This window comes from Monodelphis domestica, chromosome 1 (assembly GCF_027887165.1).
Source record: "Monodelphis domestica isolate mMonDom1 chromosome 1, mMonDom1.pri, whole genome shotgun sequence".
Taxonomy (NCBI): Eukaryota; Metazoa; Chordata; class Mammalia; order Didelphimorphia; family Didelphidae; genus Monodelphis; species Monodelphis domestica.
The window spans coordinates 391,549,487-391,567,084 of NC_077227.1; the positions used below are offsets into that span (position 1 = coordinate 391,549,487).

A 17,598-nucleotide genomic window follows, 5' to 3' on the forward strand; every position below is an offset into this window, starting at 1 on the left:
TGCAATGCAGTGGTCCTGAACAACCTGGAGGGATCTATGAGAAAGAACATTATCCACATTCAAAGGAAAAACTGTGAGAGTAGAAACACAGAAGAAAAACAGTTGCTTGAATACATGGGTTGAGGGGATATAGCTGAGAATGTAGACTCTAAATGAACATCCTAATGCAAACACCAACAACATGGAAATAGGTTCTGATCAAAGACACATGTAATACCCAGTGGAATTGTGCGTGGGCTATGAGAAGGGTGGGGGTAGGGGAGGGAGGGAAAAATATGATTTTTGTAACCAAGGAATAATGTTCTAAATTGACTAAATAAAATTTTTAAAAAAAGGAAAAAAAATTAGTGCCTCCCCATTGCCATAGGATTAAGTCCAAAACTGACTTACTTTCTCTAATCAGATCCTTCAGTTTCCCTATATTTCCTCCACCATTCCCTATTCCTAAAACACCCTCTCCCAACACATTCTTTTCTCTTCATGGACTGTCAAACTTATCCATACTTAAAGGCCCAGGTTGAGTCTTTGGGGTTAGCTCCTTCCATGTAATATATAATATGTACCATTTTTGTCAGAGATTCAACGGACATGAAGGGTCTTTAGAAACTTTGGCATTTGAGGTGATTTTTCTTTTCTTTTCTCTCTTTTTTCTTTTTTCTTTTTCTTTCTTTCTTTTCTTTTCTTTTCTTTTTTTTTTTTGCTCATAGCCTTCACCTAGAAAACTAATCAATACCTGGAGAGCACAACTCACAATGTTTAACTCCAGAAAATTCTTAATCCAAATCCTGCCTTGAACAATTGCCACCTGCTGTATGGACAAATAGATGTTATTGAAATGAGAAGGAAAACAGATCAGAACTTTTGGAAATTCAAGAGAAACCTTTCCAGTGAACAGTAATCTCCAGAATATGTGAGTAAATCCTAGTCATTTACAACCCTGAATAGATTAGTTCCTGTCTCATTGTTTAGAGACATTCTTAAATGTTTTCTTTGTGTTTTCTGTTGTCTACTTGTTACCCTTTGCTGATGGAATGACTGCAAAGACTGCACCTTAGTTTCTTCGGCAGTCTTTTATAGTCTTAGTAGGTTCTTTGCTTTTCCCTTTTCTTACCTTAAAATATTCCCAAGTGTGAATCAGCTACAACATTGTCTTTTGGCCAATCAAGGCTCAGAATCCTTCTATATTGGCAAAAAAACACTCTGCTTTTTTGGTGTTTGCCACCAAGGGAAAATACCTTGAAAATTCTCATGATCAGATAGGTGACACTATTCTTTCTCTCCTGAGTGTAATACAGCAGGTGTAGTGTGATACAGGACCAGAGCAGACTCCAAAGAATCTCACAACTGGGAGAGACCTCAGTTGACTGGCTCAAACAAGTGAACAGGTGTCCCTGTTACTTCATTCTCCTTTAAAATCAGTAATTCAGAACCTATAGAGCTATTAGAGAGCAGATAATTCAATTCAACTCTGTAAACATTTCTTAAACTCTAAGTCTGATAGAACTTGGGCTCTACTCTCAGAGACCTTCCCATTTAATGGGAGTGAACAAGTATAAAAACGTCTACCTTGAAGATCATATAATATAGGGGTTGGCAAGAGATAGCCCAAGAACCAACAATGGAGCTGAGAATGGTCTTTACATTTAAATATAATATCCCTAATCTAGAAAAACCCTTTCATTTTACAAGAGACTGAGCCCCAGAGAGGGCCAGTGACTTGCCTACAGCCAATGATCTTCAACTATGCATTGAGAAAACAACATAGTGGAGGAAGGCTGCAATTGTATTCAGGAGTGATCTGGTTTCAAAGCCTATCTTGACACAGTAGATATGTTATCCTAGGCAAGCAGCTTAACTTCTCTGGGTTTCTATTTCCTCATCTGCAAAGTCAGGATACTAATGACTATAAGACTTACCTTATTGTTTTTCATCCTTTGTTTTTGAAGGCTGCCATGACAAGAATGTGAATTGGATTTGTTAGGCAGAGTTGCATCGAGTCATCAGAATTGCTCTTTCCTCCAGTCCATTGGCAAGGCAAAAATCAAGACAACTGTTGATGGCCCAGGATGCAGTGGCTTACTTTGGCATATTTGATGTCTCACAAGCTCTAAGCACTTCAAGGCACCTGCTTTATTCACCTTCATGGCCACTGGAACAGATTGTTCTCATCTACCCATTCTATTGGAAGAAGTCTTCACATGCTTAGTGTAGATATTGCCCCCACCCCCACCCTCCACATCACTGATGGGTTTGAGGTCTGTTGGTTTCACTTACTCTGGTTTAGCCCAAATGCATGGTTTTACCGGGATGTGGCTGCTATGTTTCTTGTAGCCATAGGGGAGAAATGGGGGAAAGGTGGACACCAAAGGTAAATGGATAGCTCTGAAAAGGGTTTGGCAAGCTCTTCCACCAGAGGGGCTAGTTCTTCCTGCACTCCCCATACAGAGTGGCTTGGCAAAGGTTTTCAGGTTTGCATGTCCAGTCTGCAATTTCAAGCTGTCTAAAAAAGAGAGGAAGGAGGAAGTACTCACTTTGGGCGGCTGGACAGAGGGGCAGGGCATGCAAAAAAATGTCCTCCATCACTGGGAAGAGGGGGGACAGAACAGCTCCCTGAGTGCCCCGAACTCTGCATGTGTGCCATTCATTACTTTGCCAACACTGGCCTAGGGGGGTACACAGCAGAAGATATCAGACTTCCTAATTCCAGGATCAACTTTCTATTCTCCAGGCATGCTGCTTTATCCTTATCCCTGTATTACAGAGAAGGACACCAGGACTCTAAGGAGCTGAGTAATGTGGGCCTAGCCTCAAAGCTGGTAAGAGTAAAATCTAACAATTTCTGTGACATGTTGAGGTCTTTGGTCCCCTACTTCATTTGAGCCTTACAGCAACTCTATGAGGCAACTCCATTTTTTGGCCAAACATATTTAGGGAACTCCTAATGAGGTAAACCCTTCTTCTAGCACCATCAGCACCTTCTCTGCAACTTAAAGTCCTAGTGAGTTGTTCAGAGCACTGCATGGTTAATAATAATGGTAAATAGCATTGATATTTTGTTGTTCAGTTGTATTTGATTCTTTATAACCCTGTTTGGTATTATCTTGGCAAAGATGCTGGAGTAGTTTGCCATTTTTTTCTCCAGCTCAGATGAGGAAACAGAGACAAAAAGGGTTAAGTGACTTGCCCAGAGTCACACAGCTAGTAAGTGTCTGAGGCCAGATTTTAACTCAGAAAGATGAGTCCTACTGACTCCAGGCCCAGCACTCTATCCGCCGCACTGCATTTATGGAGTACTTATCATATTCCAGGTAATGTATTAAGCAACTTATAATTCTTATGTAATTTGATCCTCATAACAACTCTGGGAGGTAGGTTATCCTGCTCTCTTGGGCATCAGACCCAGCTTTCCTAGAGGTCTGGGAGAGCCCCAAATCAGAAGGACTAGAGGCTATGTATTTTGTAAGTATATTAGTGAGCATAAAAATTTAGCCAGCAGGTGGGGGTATGAGTTCATTTCTCCTTTGTAAGGCCTTTGCCCCTCTTCCTTTGTCATATCAGCCCTGATCTTCACCTAGCTGCTTTCCTGAGGTTTGATTAAGAAGAGCGGCCACAAAAAGAGCTCTTTGTCCCACAGTCCTCCTTGTTTTCCTCCTGCACTGTACCACCCAACTTGTTACCGTAGTCACAGGGATAACTGAAACATTAGGGAAAATAGACAGCCTGGAGGCATTTAATTATGCATTTATTATGTGCTAGGAAAAGTGCTTAGGTAGGGATATGAAAGACAATCCCTAGTCTCTAGAAGTTTGTATTCTATACAAAGTATAAACAACAACTGGAGGGTAGAAGCCCCGGTAAGGGAGAGAGAACCTCTGAGCAAAGGGGAGGGAAGAAAGCAGGCATGGGGTGGGGGGCGGGGAGGGGGGGTGTGAGTTTCTCCATGTTAAATTGTGCTTGGGAAACAGACATAAATGATGGCCAGAACCATACTCAAAATCTTCCAGCATGATAAAATGTGCCAGAGCTCAGGCCCTCTTGGCATAGCTTTGGAGAACCCAGGCTCACTTCCATGCCACAATGAGACTTTTTGAAAGGACATGGGAAGGTAATATATTAGAGAGAAGACTGGCCAGGTGAAGTGGTTAGTGATTAGGGCTCTGTCAGAAAGACATAGTTTCAAATCCTGTGATACAATACTGGCTGTGTAACCTTGGCAGGTCATTTCTCACCCATAGTCTCTAAGCCACAGAACAGTTTCTGTTTGGTATTGGTAAAGGGAAATTCCTCACCAGAGAGCTCCCTGTGTTAATTTTTTTTTTAAGCTAGAAGTATAAGTTGGGGCTAGAACAAGGAATTTTTTGAATGCCTAGCTAAGAAAATTTTTCAATAGGTAAAAGGCTGTGGGAAGCCCCTGAAAGTTTTTAGTAATGTGTAATTAGCACCAGTCTTGCCTTATACCATAGTTTTTTGTTTGTTTGTTTTGTCTTTTTGTGAACATATAAAATTTTACAGGTAAAAGAATATTAAGGGAAATAAGGGAGTTTCCCCCTGGAGTAGCATTTTAGAAGAGGATGGGTAACTGCTGGCAGGCTTAATAGAAATTGTTTGAGCATCTGTTTTATTTCCTCCTTAAAAGAAAAAAAAACGAACCACGGAAAGATTCTTTTTTCTCCTATTATGAACTGTGTACTTTATGGATCTTCTGAGTCCTTTAGGCCCCTTACCCACTTTCCAAATGAGTTGTTCTTGCCTGAAGGTAGCCAGACAGAAGAGCAAACTTGGGGACTGGGAAGTGTGGAAAAAGACCCTAGAGATTTTGCCTTCATCTCACACCAGAGATATGGTATCCAAAGATTGGGGAACTCCAGAGGTTTGCTTTTGCCTGTCAGAGAAAATAGTGGACTGGGTTGCCATGATACAGAGCCATGAAGAATCAGGAAGTAAAAGGAGTTAAGGATGGGGGTGGGGTGGGGGTTAGGGTAGTCAGACAGACAGACAGACAGATAACCAGAGCCAGAGAACAAGAGACATAAATAGAGATGGAACAGAGACTGAGAGAAGCATAGAGCATTCCCTGTGGCAGATCTTGGAGAGGAGGTGGTGGTCCACAAAAGAAGCCTTCACGTTTAGGACTGTGCCTGAGAAATTATATACATATCTAAAGACTAGAAATGGGTGATTGTATGTAACAAATATAGAGACAGATTTCCACATTTTATATTAAATAGGGGTAAACTAGACAGATAAAATCCTACAGGTAAAAGAAGATTAAGGGAAATAGGAAATTTTTCCCTGTAGTAGCATTTTAGAAGAGGATAGGTACCTTTGCTGGCAGGTTTAATAGGAAGAGTTTGAGCATCTGTTTTGTTTCCTCAAAAGAAAAAAACAAAAACAAAAACAAACCACCCAAAGGTTCCTTTTCTTCTAGTGTGAACTGTGTTCTCAAATGAAGTTAATCTTTGCATCCTTAGGTGGGAATAGAAGTAGCATGCATGCATTTTTCTAGTCTTCCTGGATGGGGGCTCTGAGTTGAGAAAGAGAAAATCTTCATAAAGTTCTCCAAAAATGTTCAGAAACATTTACATCACAAAGAAGCTCTTTGATGCAAAGCAAAGCAAGCAGATGATTATTCTAAAGTGTCTGGAATTCAGGATATGCACAGAAATGTGTGAGTTTTTAAAAATACATTTTTTGTGGGCTTCATTTCCAATAAATATTTCAGCATATGAAGAAAAATAAGAAAGAGGAAAGAGAGTAAGGGAAATGGGGAGAACCCATATGAATGTCTCATAAATGAGTGTGAAGACTTTAAAGTCTCATAGCAGCACCTCCCCTTCCTGTACAGGTGAAGGTATGGCAGGCATGCCCTGGTCCCCCTCTCCACCTTGCCTGAGGACATTTTTTGCATGCCCTGCCTCTCTATCCAGCAGCCCAATGTGAGCACTTCCTCCCTTGGTTCTTCAAAGTAATACAGGAGGCTCACAGGTGGCTTGAAGGTACAGTTTGGACACACAGTTTCTGAAAGGTTTGCCAACACTTACCCCTTCTCCTCACCAAACCAGTTTCTGAAAGAGTCAGTCTTCAAGCATTTATAAAATGCCTACTCTGTGTCAAGTGCCATGCTAGAGTCTAACAAAAATGGAATCATCCTTACTCTCAGGGAGTTTGCATTCTATTAAAGGATACAAAAATTTATACATACATATAGATATTTTTAAAGTTTCTAATCTTCATGCATATATATTGTGGATCTTTCTTTGTTAGAAAGGAATACTTTCCTTAGTGCTAACTATGCACCCTAGAATTGAGAAGCAGCTCCTCTGATTTATCAGGGAATGGGGATGCATTATAATGGTTTGTTAAGACAGGTGAGGACAAACTCATATGGGGGAATACTCCCTGGCCCCCTGCTACAACTCCATAGTGTGAAGATTGGATTTGTCTCTCTTCTGGTTGGTACTTAACTCTTTCTTGATTTCACAGATTAAATTATAATCCCGTCTATTTTTAGATTTTAATCCCCAAAGTGTAAACACAATACTTAAAGTTGAGTATGAAGATCTACCCATTTGGGATTTTAACCACAAAAAGGTGTGAACACCCATTTCATACATTGAGTGGGAGGTCTGTGACCCACATGTGAAAGAGTGGGCAGTCCTGGAGTGGAGTGTCGGCTGTGATTGGTAGACATAAAAATTTAGGGGAAGTGACACAAGAGAAAAAGGTCTTTAAAAGTGAAAACAGACACACGGAGGACAGACACTTGGACTTGGAGTGAAGATAGACTTGAAGGGAGTCACTTGGAGTAAAGTCACTTGGAGTTGAGGCTGATAAAAGAAGCTGCTGGTTGATGTTGATGTTGATGACAATGTGTTGAGTGTAAAGGCTGACTTCCTTCCTTGCCCTTTCTGGAGGCATGAGCCTCTGGGAAAGGTCCATCATCTTGAGACTCCTTTCCCCTGGCTGGGGTCTTAGAATTACTACTTGTCTCAGAGGAAGCCAGAGCTTGTTTTCTCTCTCTCTCTCTCTCTCTCTCTCTCTCTCTCTCTCTCTCTCTCTCTCTCTCTCTCTCTCTCTCTCTCTCTCTCTCTCTCTCTCTCTCTCTCCTTTTCTCTCTTCCTTAATATCTTCCCTCTATTGTAAATAAACTGCCATAAATTCCATTTTATTTTAGTAATTCATTTTTGGTATTTAGTAATTAAATCCCTGGTGACCAATTAAATATTCAGTCCAACGATAAATTTAACAATTGCCTATAAAAATGAGCTGTGGAAATACCTTAAATTTTAAGCTCTTTACTAGTACTTTCCCTCTCTTAGATTTCTTTGGGGGAGGAGTGGTATTTCTTCCCCCCCCCACCTCATTACAGCATCAATGACCACTTTAAACAGAATCACAAGATAGTGGAAAACATATACTTGCCCTGAGAGTGGCATTTCTAATTACTAGTAGCCTTCTTCTGCCTGTTTCCTTCTTTTTTTTTTAAACCTTACCTTCCATCTTGGAGTCAATACTATGCATTGGCTCCAAGGCAGAAGAGTGGTAAGGGCTAGGCAATGAGGGTCAAGTGATTTGCCCAGGGTCACACAGCTGGGAAGTGTCTGAGGTTACATTTGAACCTAGGAACTCCCATCTCTAGGCCTGGCTCTCAATCCACTGAGCTACCCTACTGCCCCCTGTTTCCTTCTTTGTACAGGACAGGAACTAACAACTTGAGAAAGGAATGTTTTTACTGCCTTGAGATTACTTTGTACATTATTTCAAGCTTGAAAGATTCCAAGATTTAGAATCTTATATCAGCCACCAAGAAGGAGACTTCCTTCTTAGCATGGTTCTTAAAGAAGGCTGTTAATAGGATCTTGCAGCTGAAGGACTAAAGCCATACTAAGAAATGACAAAGTGATCTAGACCTTTTCAGTTCTCTATAATAATTGCTGTGAATGATTAGGAAAGTACAGATCTGAAGTGAATGGAAAATATCAATTCAGAAGTCTCACAAAGGATCTTGACCTTCTAGGGCAGAATTATCATAAGTGTAATTGATATTTCTTCAGACACAGCCTCATTTCCCATCGAGGTTCCACTAATTTTGGATTTCTTTGGGCTTCTTCACCAGATTTCCTCCCCAGGAACCTCCCTCTACCTTTCTTTTGTATATTGTCTTTCCCCCAGTATATTGTAAACTGTAAAGATTAAAATTTAGGGGAGACTGAGGCAGGTAGAAATTAGTTTCTCTTTGTAAGGAGTATTATATTTTTATGAGGTTTATTAAAGATGAAGGATTTAAAAATATACAAGTAAGAAAAAACACTTGCCTAGGCCAGAGGCCTAGACAAGATAACCTCACATCATGGAAGAGACGCCTCTGCTCCAAAACGGAAGTCCAAAAAGAGAGCAAAAAACCTTTGCAATCAGCTTAAATCCCTTCTCGATCTCGCCCACCTCAGAATTCCGTGAGATTACAAAGCATCTTGGGGAAGTGGAGCAAGGGCTTGTGGGGATTGAAGTCCAGAGTTCTAGTCTTATTGACTGACTAACTAAATAATATACTATGTGAGTATTTTATATCCTCTGGATTTGTTCATATATGTCTGCCAATGTTATGCAATTTGTGGAAGAAATTTTTAAAAACTGTACCGTGCCTCATATCCATAGTACCTTTGTGAAGGTAGACTGTTACAAACCCTAGACATAAGCCATACTCAAGGTCTGTGTTTTGGGATTTCCCTGGAATTTTACTTTGGGGTAGAGGTGGAATCAGAGGAAGAAAGTGACCCTGGGGGTTTAGGTTCTCCAAGAGCAAATTTGGGGCATGTAAATCTAGAGTTCCTCCTTGGGAGACTTGGCCATAAAGTGTAAAGAATAATCTAATGGGAGATCTACTAGCAACTAGAAGAGGTGGAGAGAGATAACAGATAAAGCCTTATGTAGGAAATGGTATTTAAGCTAGTAGCAAGCACTAAGCTAGTAACAAGCAATGGTAGTAAATGGCAAAACTGGGAAATGAATCCAGTGCTTTTCCATAACATGATGAATTTGGGAGAGGTTATAGGTGAGGAGCCTCAGACTGGAGGGATAAGGCTGGGAGGAGATAGGGAGAGGCTCTAACAGTATCTTCTGGTGCTGGGATGACTGTGTGGGAGTAGAACAAACTCTTGGAGTTCCCCAGTATTTCCACAACCTGAAGAGGATGGGAAAGTATGAGAGAAGGAGGGGAAAGAGGGAGGAGATAAAAGGAGAAGGAAGGGCAGGATAAGGGCAGAGAAGAAGGAGAATACATTCCAAATATAAGGAAGTAAAAACAAAACTGAGGAATAATCTTGGTTGGGAAATCCCAAGACCAGCTGTTTTTGAAATTGTCAGGAAAACAGAGGTGGAGAATGGATGACTCAAAGGGAGGGAAAAACCCGAGGGAATTTGTACCCCAGGCCCCAGAGAAAGAGGCAAATCAGTAAACCAGAGATAAGAATTCCTAGGAGTGGGAAATAGGGAATGGGAAAGAAGGACTCTGGACATTTTCAGTTCTAAATGCTATATACCAGACCTTAGTGTGCCTCCTTTTTTAGAGAAATGGGAGGCATGGTATGGAGGTCTGGAACCCAGCCTGGGGATTATCCCAGCTCAAAGTCAGGGAACTCTCATCCCTGGTCAATAGTGTTAGCCAGGTCAGGGTATCTTGCATTTAGGGAGGAGTGTCTGGCCCTGTCTGCATACTTAGTGTGCAGCCAAGTGATTACAGCCATAGACTCATCCCCTGGAATGGGAACGAGAGGAGTAAGCATTCATCTTGTGTGTGTGTGTGTGTGTGTGTGTGTGTGTGTGTGTGTGTGTGTGTGTGTGTGTATTTCCTAGGGGGGTTAACATTTTTTAAAAAGTCCTTCCTGGATATATGACCTCAATCACTCATCTAGAATCAATCTCTCTCTTTCAAAGCCTCATAGCATTTTGTGCCTTTTTTAATGACACAGTTTACATTTCAAACTTTCTCCTAACACCTAGACATTCACCTGCCTTTTCCAGAGAATTAGCTGACATTTCCCCTATTGTCTCTGGCTTCTTAGGACCCCTGATACTTTTACCATCTGGATATTTCCCCCATAGTATCTCTGAGACAAAGCTAGAATAGTTCAAAAGGAAATTTACTATGGGATAGAGGGAAAAACAAAACACAAGAAACATGAGAGATGACAAAAACTTAGAAAAATGAATGTTTACAGATCTCAGAGATCTTGTTCATATTTCACAGATTTAGAATGGTGAGGAATCTTAGAGTTCATAGAGTCCAATGATCTCATATGAAGAAATTAAGGCATAGAAGGTTAGTTAATTTGCTCAAAATCACTGGTAGGAAGCAGAATAGTGGAAAATAAAACTTAGGTACTCTAACTCCAAATTTAGTACTGTAGCCACAATTCCACATTTTGTACCCAATATCTGCCACAGACTAGCTTGTATACCCAGTCCCTTGGCTCCTAGCCCTATTGTTCATTGGTTGACTCATGAACTTTTAGAGTCAGGAAGGATCTTAAAGAACACCTAGGGAAGCGAAGTAGCCAACAAGGGTGATATGGCTCATCATTAGAAGAACCAGAACTAGAATTTACATCTCCTGAATTCCAAGCCCAATGTTCCCAGTTATATGTCTCCACACATCTCAATTCTATAAGCTTACTCTAAAGCCTTTTTTAAAATCTTTAGGCATTTCCCCATTTTCCTTTCTCTGTTGTTACTTACCCTACTCCCATCCAGAGAAATTGATGAAAGAAGAGTCTTATTGTCCTATCTAGCAAGACGATAATATATTAAACTTTGATCAATCAAAAAATCAGTAAGCATTTATTAGTTACCTATTATATGGCAGAAACTGTGCTATATGCTGGTGAGGCAAAGATAAAAGTGAAACCATAGCTGTATTCAAAGAGTTTGCATTCTATTGGGTGAAACAACATATACACTTATAAGCACATACAAATATATACAAATTAAATACAAGATGAATAGATCTATTGCCTTGTGAATATGGGTGTTGTTATAATAGGGTTGGAAGGAAGGGTTAAACAATATATATATATATATATATACATATATATATATATATATATTCTAACCCACCCAGATATAAAACCTTAAACTTTTCTAAAGAACTTAACCTAACTAATTAAATAAGTGATTAAAGATAAAGAGGGATTTGTAAAGTCAATAGGGCCTAAAATCCTCACAACATCAGAGTCCTCCACTGAGTCACACAGCAGTCTCAAATTGAAAGTCCTCACAGGATTTTAGGAGGGGAATGAGGATTAACACACACACACTGTCCACCAGTGTGGGGTAATCACCCACTCAACCACTCCTTGAAGATGGTTCAATTCCCTGGCAGCTCCAAGGTTGTTTTTCTTCAGAGAGAGACACTTCCACACCTTCTCTGTCTGCTTCCAGAGAGACAATGTCAGTTAGTTCCCAGCTACCTCTCAGTGCCTTAGAATGTTGACCCAGTCCTTGCAAGCTCTGTGGAATCTTGGTTTTGCAGCATCCCATGCTGCTAGCTTACTCTGCTAAATTCCCTGGCTCTGCTAAAGTCCCCCCTTTGACAAAGCCAAAATTCTGTTGAAAACATTATTTTGGCATTTGTGCACTTAATATACTTAAATCTTCTATAACTAAAATTTCTACCCAAAATAATAAATAGCCTACACTCAAATATCTTATCCTATATAATACTATCCTATTCTAGGGATTTAATCAAGGAAAGGAAAAAGGGGAATTATACAATGAACAATTACAAAGTTCAAAATACAAATCAAACATATGCAAAAGCAAAACAAGCAAATAACATCAAAATCACAAGATAAATAGAAATACATGCAAAATTTTAAAATCACAAACTACTACTCTTATCAACTAATACAGAAAATTCTACTACTATTGCAATGCATAAACAGCAAACTTAGACAAAAACATTTTTGAAAGTTACAATAAATACAACATTGCATAAGTTTTACAAAAAAATTAAAGCAAATCATCAAACTTATGCAAAATACATTTAACAATAGATAAAATTAAACATAAGTGATCTATTTACATAAACTTTACACATATATACATGTATATAACACACGATATATGTATGCTATACAATATACATATACGCACTTTGTATTTACATATGTTACATATATACATATACATACTATAATACAATTAATTTTGCAGTCCTAATTCTAATACACAATATTTACATATATTTACATATGCATTTACAATTTTGTGTGGTGTGATGTTATATGTCATATGTGCTATGTAATGTATGTTGTTATGTATGTTGCAATGTGTTTTATAGTGTAGTTCAGTATCTTACCTTATCTTACCAATCTTAAACTCTAATCCTATCTAACTAAAGCCCTATCTTCCAAAAATCTCCTATCTACCCATATTCTTTTTCCTGCCATTTGAATAAGTTTATTTAGTCAATTTAGAACATTATTCCTTGGTTACAATAATCACATTATTTCCCTCCCTCTCCTCCTCCCACTCTTTCCGCAGCCCATGTGCAATTTCATTGGGTATTACTTGTGTCCTTGATCAGAACCTATTTCCATGTTGTTGTTTACACTAGGATGTTCATTTAGAGTCTGCATCCCCAACCATATCCCTTCAACCCATGTATTCAAGCAGTTGTTTTTCTTCGGTGTTTTTACACCCATAGTGTTTCCTCTGGGTGTGGATAGTGGTTTTTCTCGTAGATTCCTCCTAGTTGTTCAGGATCACTGTATTGCCACTAATGGAGAAATCCATTACATTCAATTGTACCACAGTGTATCAGTCTCTGTGTACATTGTTTTCCTGGTTCTGCTCCTCTCACTCTGCATCAATTCCTGGAGGTTGTTCCAGTCCCCATGGAATTCCTCCACTTTATCATTCCTTTGAGCACAATAGTATTCCATCACCAACAGATACCACAATTTGTTCAGCCATTCCCCAATTGATGGGCATCCCCTCATTTTCCAGTTTTTTGCCACCACAAAGGGCACAGCTATGAATATTCTTGTACGTTTCTTTTCTTATTATCTCTCTGGGGTACAAACCCAACAGTGCTATGGCTGGATCAAAGGGCAGACAATCTTTTATCACCCTTTGGCCATAGTTCCAAATTGCCCTCCAGAATGGTTGGATCAGTTCACAACTCCACCCACAATGAATTAATGTCCCAACTTTGCCATATCCCCTCCAACACTCACGACTTTCTTTTGCTATCATGTTAGCCAATCTTCTAGGTGTGAAGTGATATCTCAAAGTTATTTTGATTTGCATTTCTCTGATTATAAGAGATTTAGAACACTTTTTCATGTGCTTATTAATAGTTTTGATTTCTTTAACTGAAAATTGCCTATTCATGTCCCTTGCCCATTTTTCAATTGGAGAATGGCTTGATTTTTTGTACAACTGGTTTAGCTCTTTATAAATTTGAGTAATTAGACCTTTGTCAGAGGTTTTTGTAAAGAAGATTGTTTCCCAGTTTATTGCTTCCCTTCTAATTTTGGATGCATTAGTTTTGTTTGTACAAAAACTTTTTAATTTGATGTAATCAAAATTATTGATTTTACATTTTGTGATTTTTCTAGCTCTTGCTTGGTTTTAAAGTCTTTCCTTTCCCAAAGATCTGACAAGTATACTATTCTGTGTTCACCTAATTTGCTTATAGTTTCCTTCGTTATATTCAGGTCATTCACCCATTCTGAGTTTATCTTGGTGTAGGGTGTAATCTCTCCCATACTGTCTTCCAATTTTCCTAGCAGTTTTTATCAAAAAGTGAGTTTTGGGCTTATCTACTCATATTCTTATACCAAACTAAGTAGCTAATTGTTTTTGTTAGTAAATAACTATTTTATAATTTATTATAAGTTTGTTAGTATCTAGCTATACATTGCTTCACTAATTCAACTAGTGATTCAATGGACCCTAACCATGTTTATGTTTTTGTGTATATGTTTTTGTTATGTTGCTATTCATGCTATGTTATGTTGTTTTGTTAGTGTTATGTCAATGTTACTGTTGTGTTATTTTTTATGTTACTATTGCATGCAATATACTTACACAACTTCAGATTATTCCTTCTCTTCTCAACTTGTTTGAAGAATTTTTCCTCTCCAGAATCCATGGTAGTAAAATGTATTTATGATTGCTTATGTGAATATATGTTATGTTATTTTATGTTGTTTTATATTACATTACCCTAATTCTTTTAAACCATTAGTCCATTAATTACTTGATCCTCTTCATTGCACATTTCTTACAAAGTCTTTATCTTAATATTTATAAGTCTTTCAGTCTTTTACAATATCCATAAATTATTTGAGTCCTCTTCATCTACAATGTCCTCTTCCATTAGAATGTCCTCTTTCACTGGAATGGTCCTCTCCTTACTGATCTTTTTGACTACAGACTCTTTTTGACTGATGAATCTGAGCTTTCCATAATTTATTCTTCCTCATTTTCTTCTTCAATAATTTGTATATTTTCATTATCAATTCCATGAGCTAATTTAATATGTGAGCAATGATACCATGAATCTCTACATAATACTTTCACTAAATATGGTGAAACTAACACACTTGTATATGGACCTACACAACCCTCTTGTGTTGCTGATATTTTAGCAAAATTTTTTACATATATCATATGACCTGATTGAAAATTATGAAAAGAATAATCTAATGGACCAGACTGGATCAATACTTCCATATCATGCAGTTCTCTAAGCTGTTGTTGTAATGCACTTAAATATGAAGCAAGTTGGCAATCTCCTCCTAGGAGAGATGTATACACTGTCTTACAAGTTTTTGCCTGCAATGGAGCATGTCCAAAGAGCATTCATAAAATGATATATGTAAATCTGCTCTTGGTCTTGTATGTAGGTAAAACAAAGCTATGGGAAGAATATCTTGTCATTTTAGATGAGTTCCAGCACAAATTTTCCCCACCATAGTCTTGAGTTCCCTATTCATACACTCCACTTGACCTGAACTTTGTGGATGATAAGAAACATGATATTTAGGTGTTATTCCTAGATTCTCATAGACTCTTTTCAGGATATCTTGTGTAAAATGAGATCTATCAGAATCTATGGTAAGTGGTACACCAAGTAATTTCCTTTATCGACACTTTTACCACAAAGTTAGCTGTATTTGTATTAGATGGAAAAGCTCCAGGCCATTTTGTTAACCCATCCACAATTACCAGACAAAACTTGTATCTGCCAACTTTTGGCATGCTGATTTAATCCATTTGCAAACTCTTGAATGGACAATCTGCCAAAGGTCTACCACCCAAACCTCTCTTTCTGAATGCACCTTGATTGAATGTTTGGCAAACAGAATAACTTGAACAGATCTTATTTACAACAGTACTTATTCCCGGTCCTACCTATTGCCTTTTTACAGAGTCTACTACAGCTTGAGTACCAAAATGACCTTTTTTGTGAATGACTTGACACAAATAGGTATACAAATCTTTTGGTAACAGCAGTTTCCCAATGTCTACAACCCATATTCCATGTTCTTTTCTTGCTCCAAATTTCTCCTTCCACTTCTGAATTTCTGAGTCTACATAGGCTCTTTCCAAATCATCAGACTCAATAGTTGACAAATTCATTACATATACTGGAGCATTCCTGGTTGCAAATTTTGCAGTTATATCGGGTCTATGATTGATTCTCTGAGAGATTGAATCTCTGCCACAAGTATAACTTCTACAATGGATCACCACTAGCTATTTAAGTTTCTGTATAGCATCCAACAACTCAGTTATTATTTTTGCATGTGCAATTGGTTTTCCCAATGCAGTAATAAAACCTTGTTGTTTCTTGATCTTCCCTGTAGCATGACATGCAGAAAATGCACAACACAAGTCTGTATAAATATTTGCACTTTTATCATCAGCCAGAAGACATGCTTGCTTTAAAGCAACCAACTCTGCCCCTTGAGCACTAAGGTTACTAGGTAATGGTTCATACTGCAGTGTCTCAAATTCTGTGACCACTGCAGCACCTGCACATCAAATTCCATCACACAAGTATGAAGAATCTTTGAATAACACCAAGTCTGGATTTTCAATAGGAATGTCTTTCAAATCCATCCTATGCATATCTACTAGATCTACTACTTCTACACACTCATGTAATGGTTCACCATTCTTTGGAAAATCGGGAAGAAGTATAGCTGGATTTAACACACAACACCTCAACTGGATGTTTTCACTACCCAGGAGAATAATTTCATACTTATAAATTTGTTGATCTGAATAAGCTTGAGTATGAAATTTCCTCATTAGTGCTTTTTTTATGTGAAAAATATACAGTCAATAGACATCCCCAAACTAAATCTGCTGACTTCTGGACTAACACTGCAGCAGCTGCTACCCCTCCCCCCCAGACAAGGAACTGTACCAGCAGCTATTGGATCAAGTTGAAAACTATAATATCCAATTGGATGATAATTTTGTCCTAAAGTCTGTGTCAGTACTCCAGAAGCAATACCTTTAGTTTCATTGACAAATAGTTGGAATGGTTTTGTATAGTTTGGGATACCCAAAGCTGGAGCAGATAAAATGGTTTCTTTAAGCTTACTTAAGGCTTGCAGATGGTCAGGCTTTAGTTTCAGAGGTTCTGGTTCTGTATTCTTGGTCAAATCTGTTAGACATTTTGTTAATTCACTATATCCAGGTACCATTGTCTACAGAAGCCAGTTGTTCCAAGAACTACTCTGAGTTGCTTTTTGGCCTTGGGAGCACTGAGTTTCTGGATATCTGCTATTCTTTTCTGTGTAATACTTCTGGAACCCTCTGATAACACAAAACCAAGATATTGCACTTGAGGCAAAACCCATTATAATTTTGCCATGGAGATTTTATGCTCACACTTATATAATTCTAACAAAAGAATCTTAGTATCTCTCAGACACACTTTAGCATTTGGGGATTCAAGAAGAATATCATCCACAAAATGCACCAATTTACTTTCTTTGAATATTATAGTTTTTAGATCTCTATACAGAATTTGTGAAAATTGGCTCAGCAAATTTGTATACCCCTGGGGAAAACAAGTCCAGGTCTACTGAGTTTTTTTCCCAGGTAAAAGCAAAGATCTTTTGAGAATCCTCATGAATTTGGATTGAGAAAAAAGCTGAGCATAAATCTACCATGGTGAAATATCTTGCTTGACTTGGGGTGGAGAAATTATAGCAGCTGGACTTCCTACAACAGGATGAGTCTTGATTACATAATAATTGATTGCTCTTAAATCCTGTATAAAATTATATACAAATTTGCCATTTTGATCTAACTTTGGCTTTTTGATTGAAAGAATAGGGGTATTAAATTCTGAGAAGAAAGGTATTATGATCCTTTGTTGGATTAGGGATTCAATGATTGTTCTTATACCCTCAATTACTTCTTTAGTCAAGGGATATTGAGGTACACAAGGAACTGGTCCTTCCTTAGTCCTCACCCTGAATGGAGTAGCTGATTTCAATAGACATACATCTGTGGAAGACTTTGACCAAAGATCTTCAGAGATATCCTCAGGTATAGGATAGATTGAATTTA

The 17,598-nt window shown here is 38.3% G+C and overlaps 1 long non-coding RNA gene across 1 annotated transcript in view; it reads left to right on the forward strand.

The window, feature by feature from the left end:
* The window catches only part of LOC103096231 (uncharacterized), a 36,256-nt gene that overhangs the window by 8,626 nt on the left and 10,032 nt on the right, over nt 1-17,598 (forward strand). Inside the window, exons 2-4 of the long non-coding RNA XR_457942.3 lie at nt 708-910; nt 1,947-2,207; nt 2,729-2,816. This is a non-coding gene — a long non-coding RNA (uncharacterized LOC103096231). The remainder of the gene's footprint in view (nt 1-707; nt 911-1,946; nt 2,208-2,728; nt 2,817-17,598) is intronic.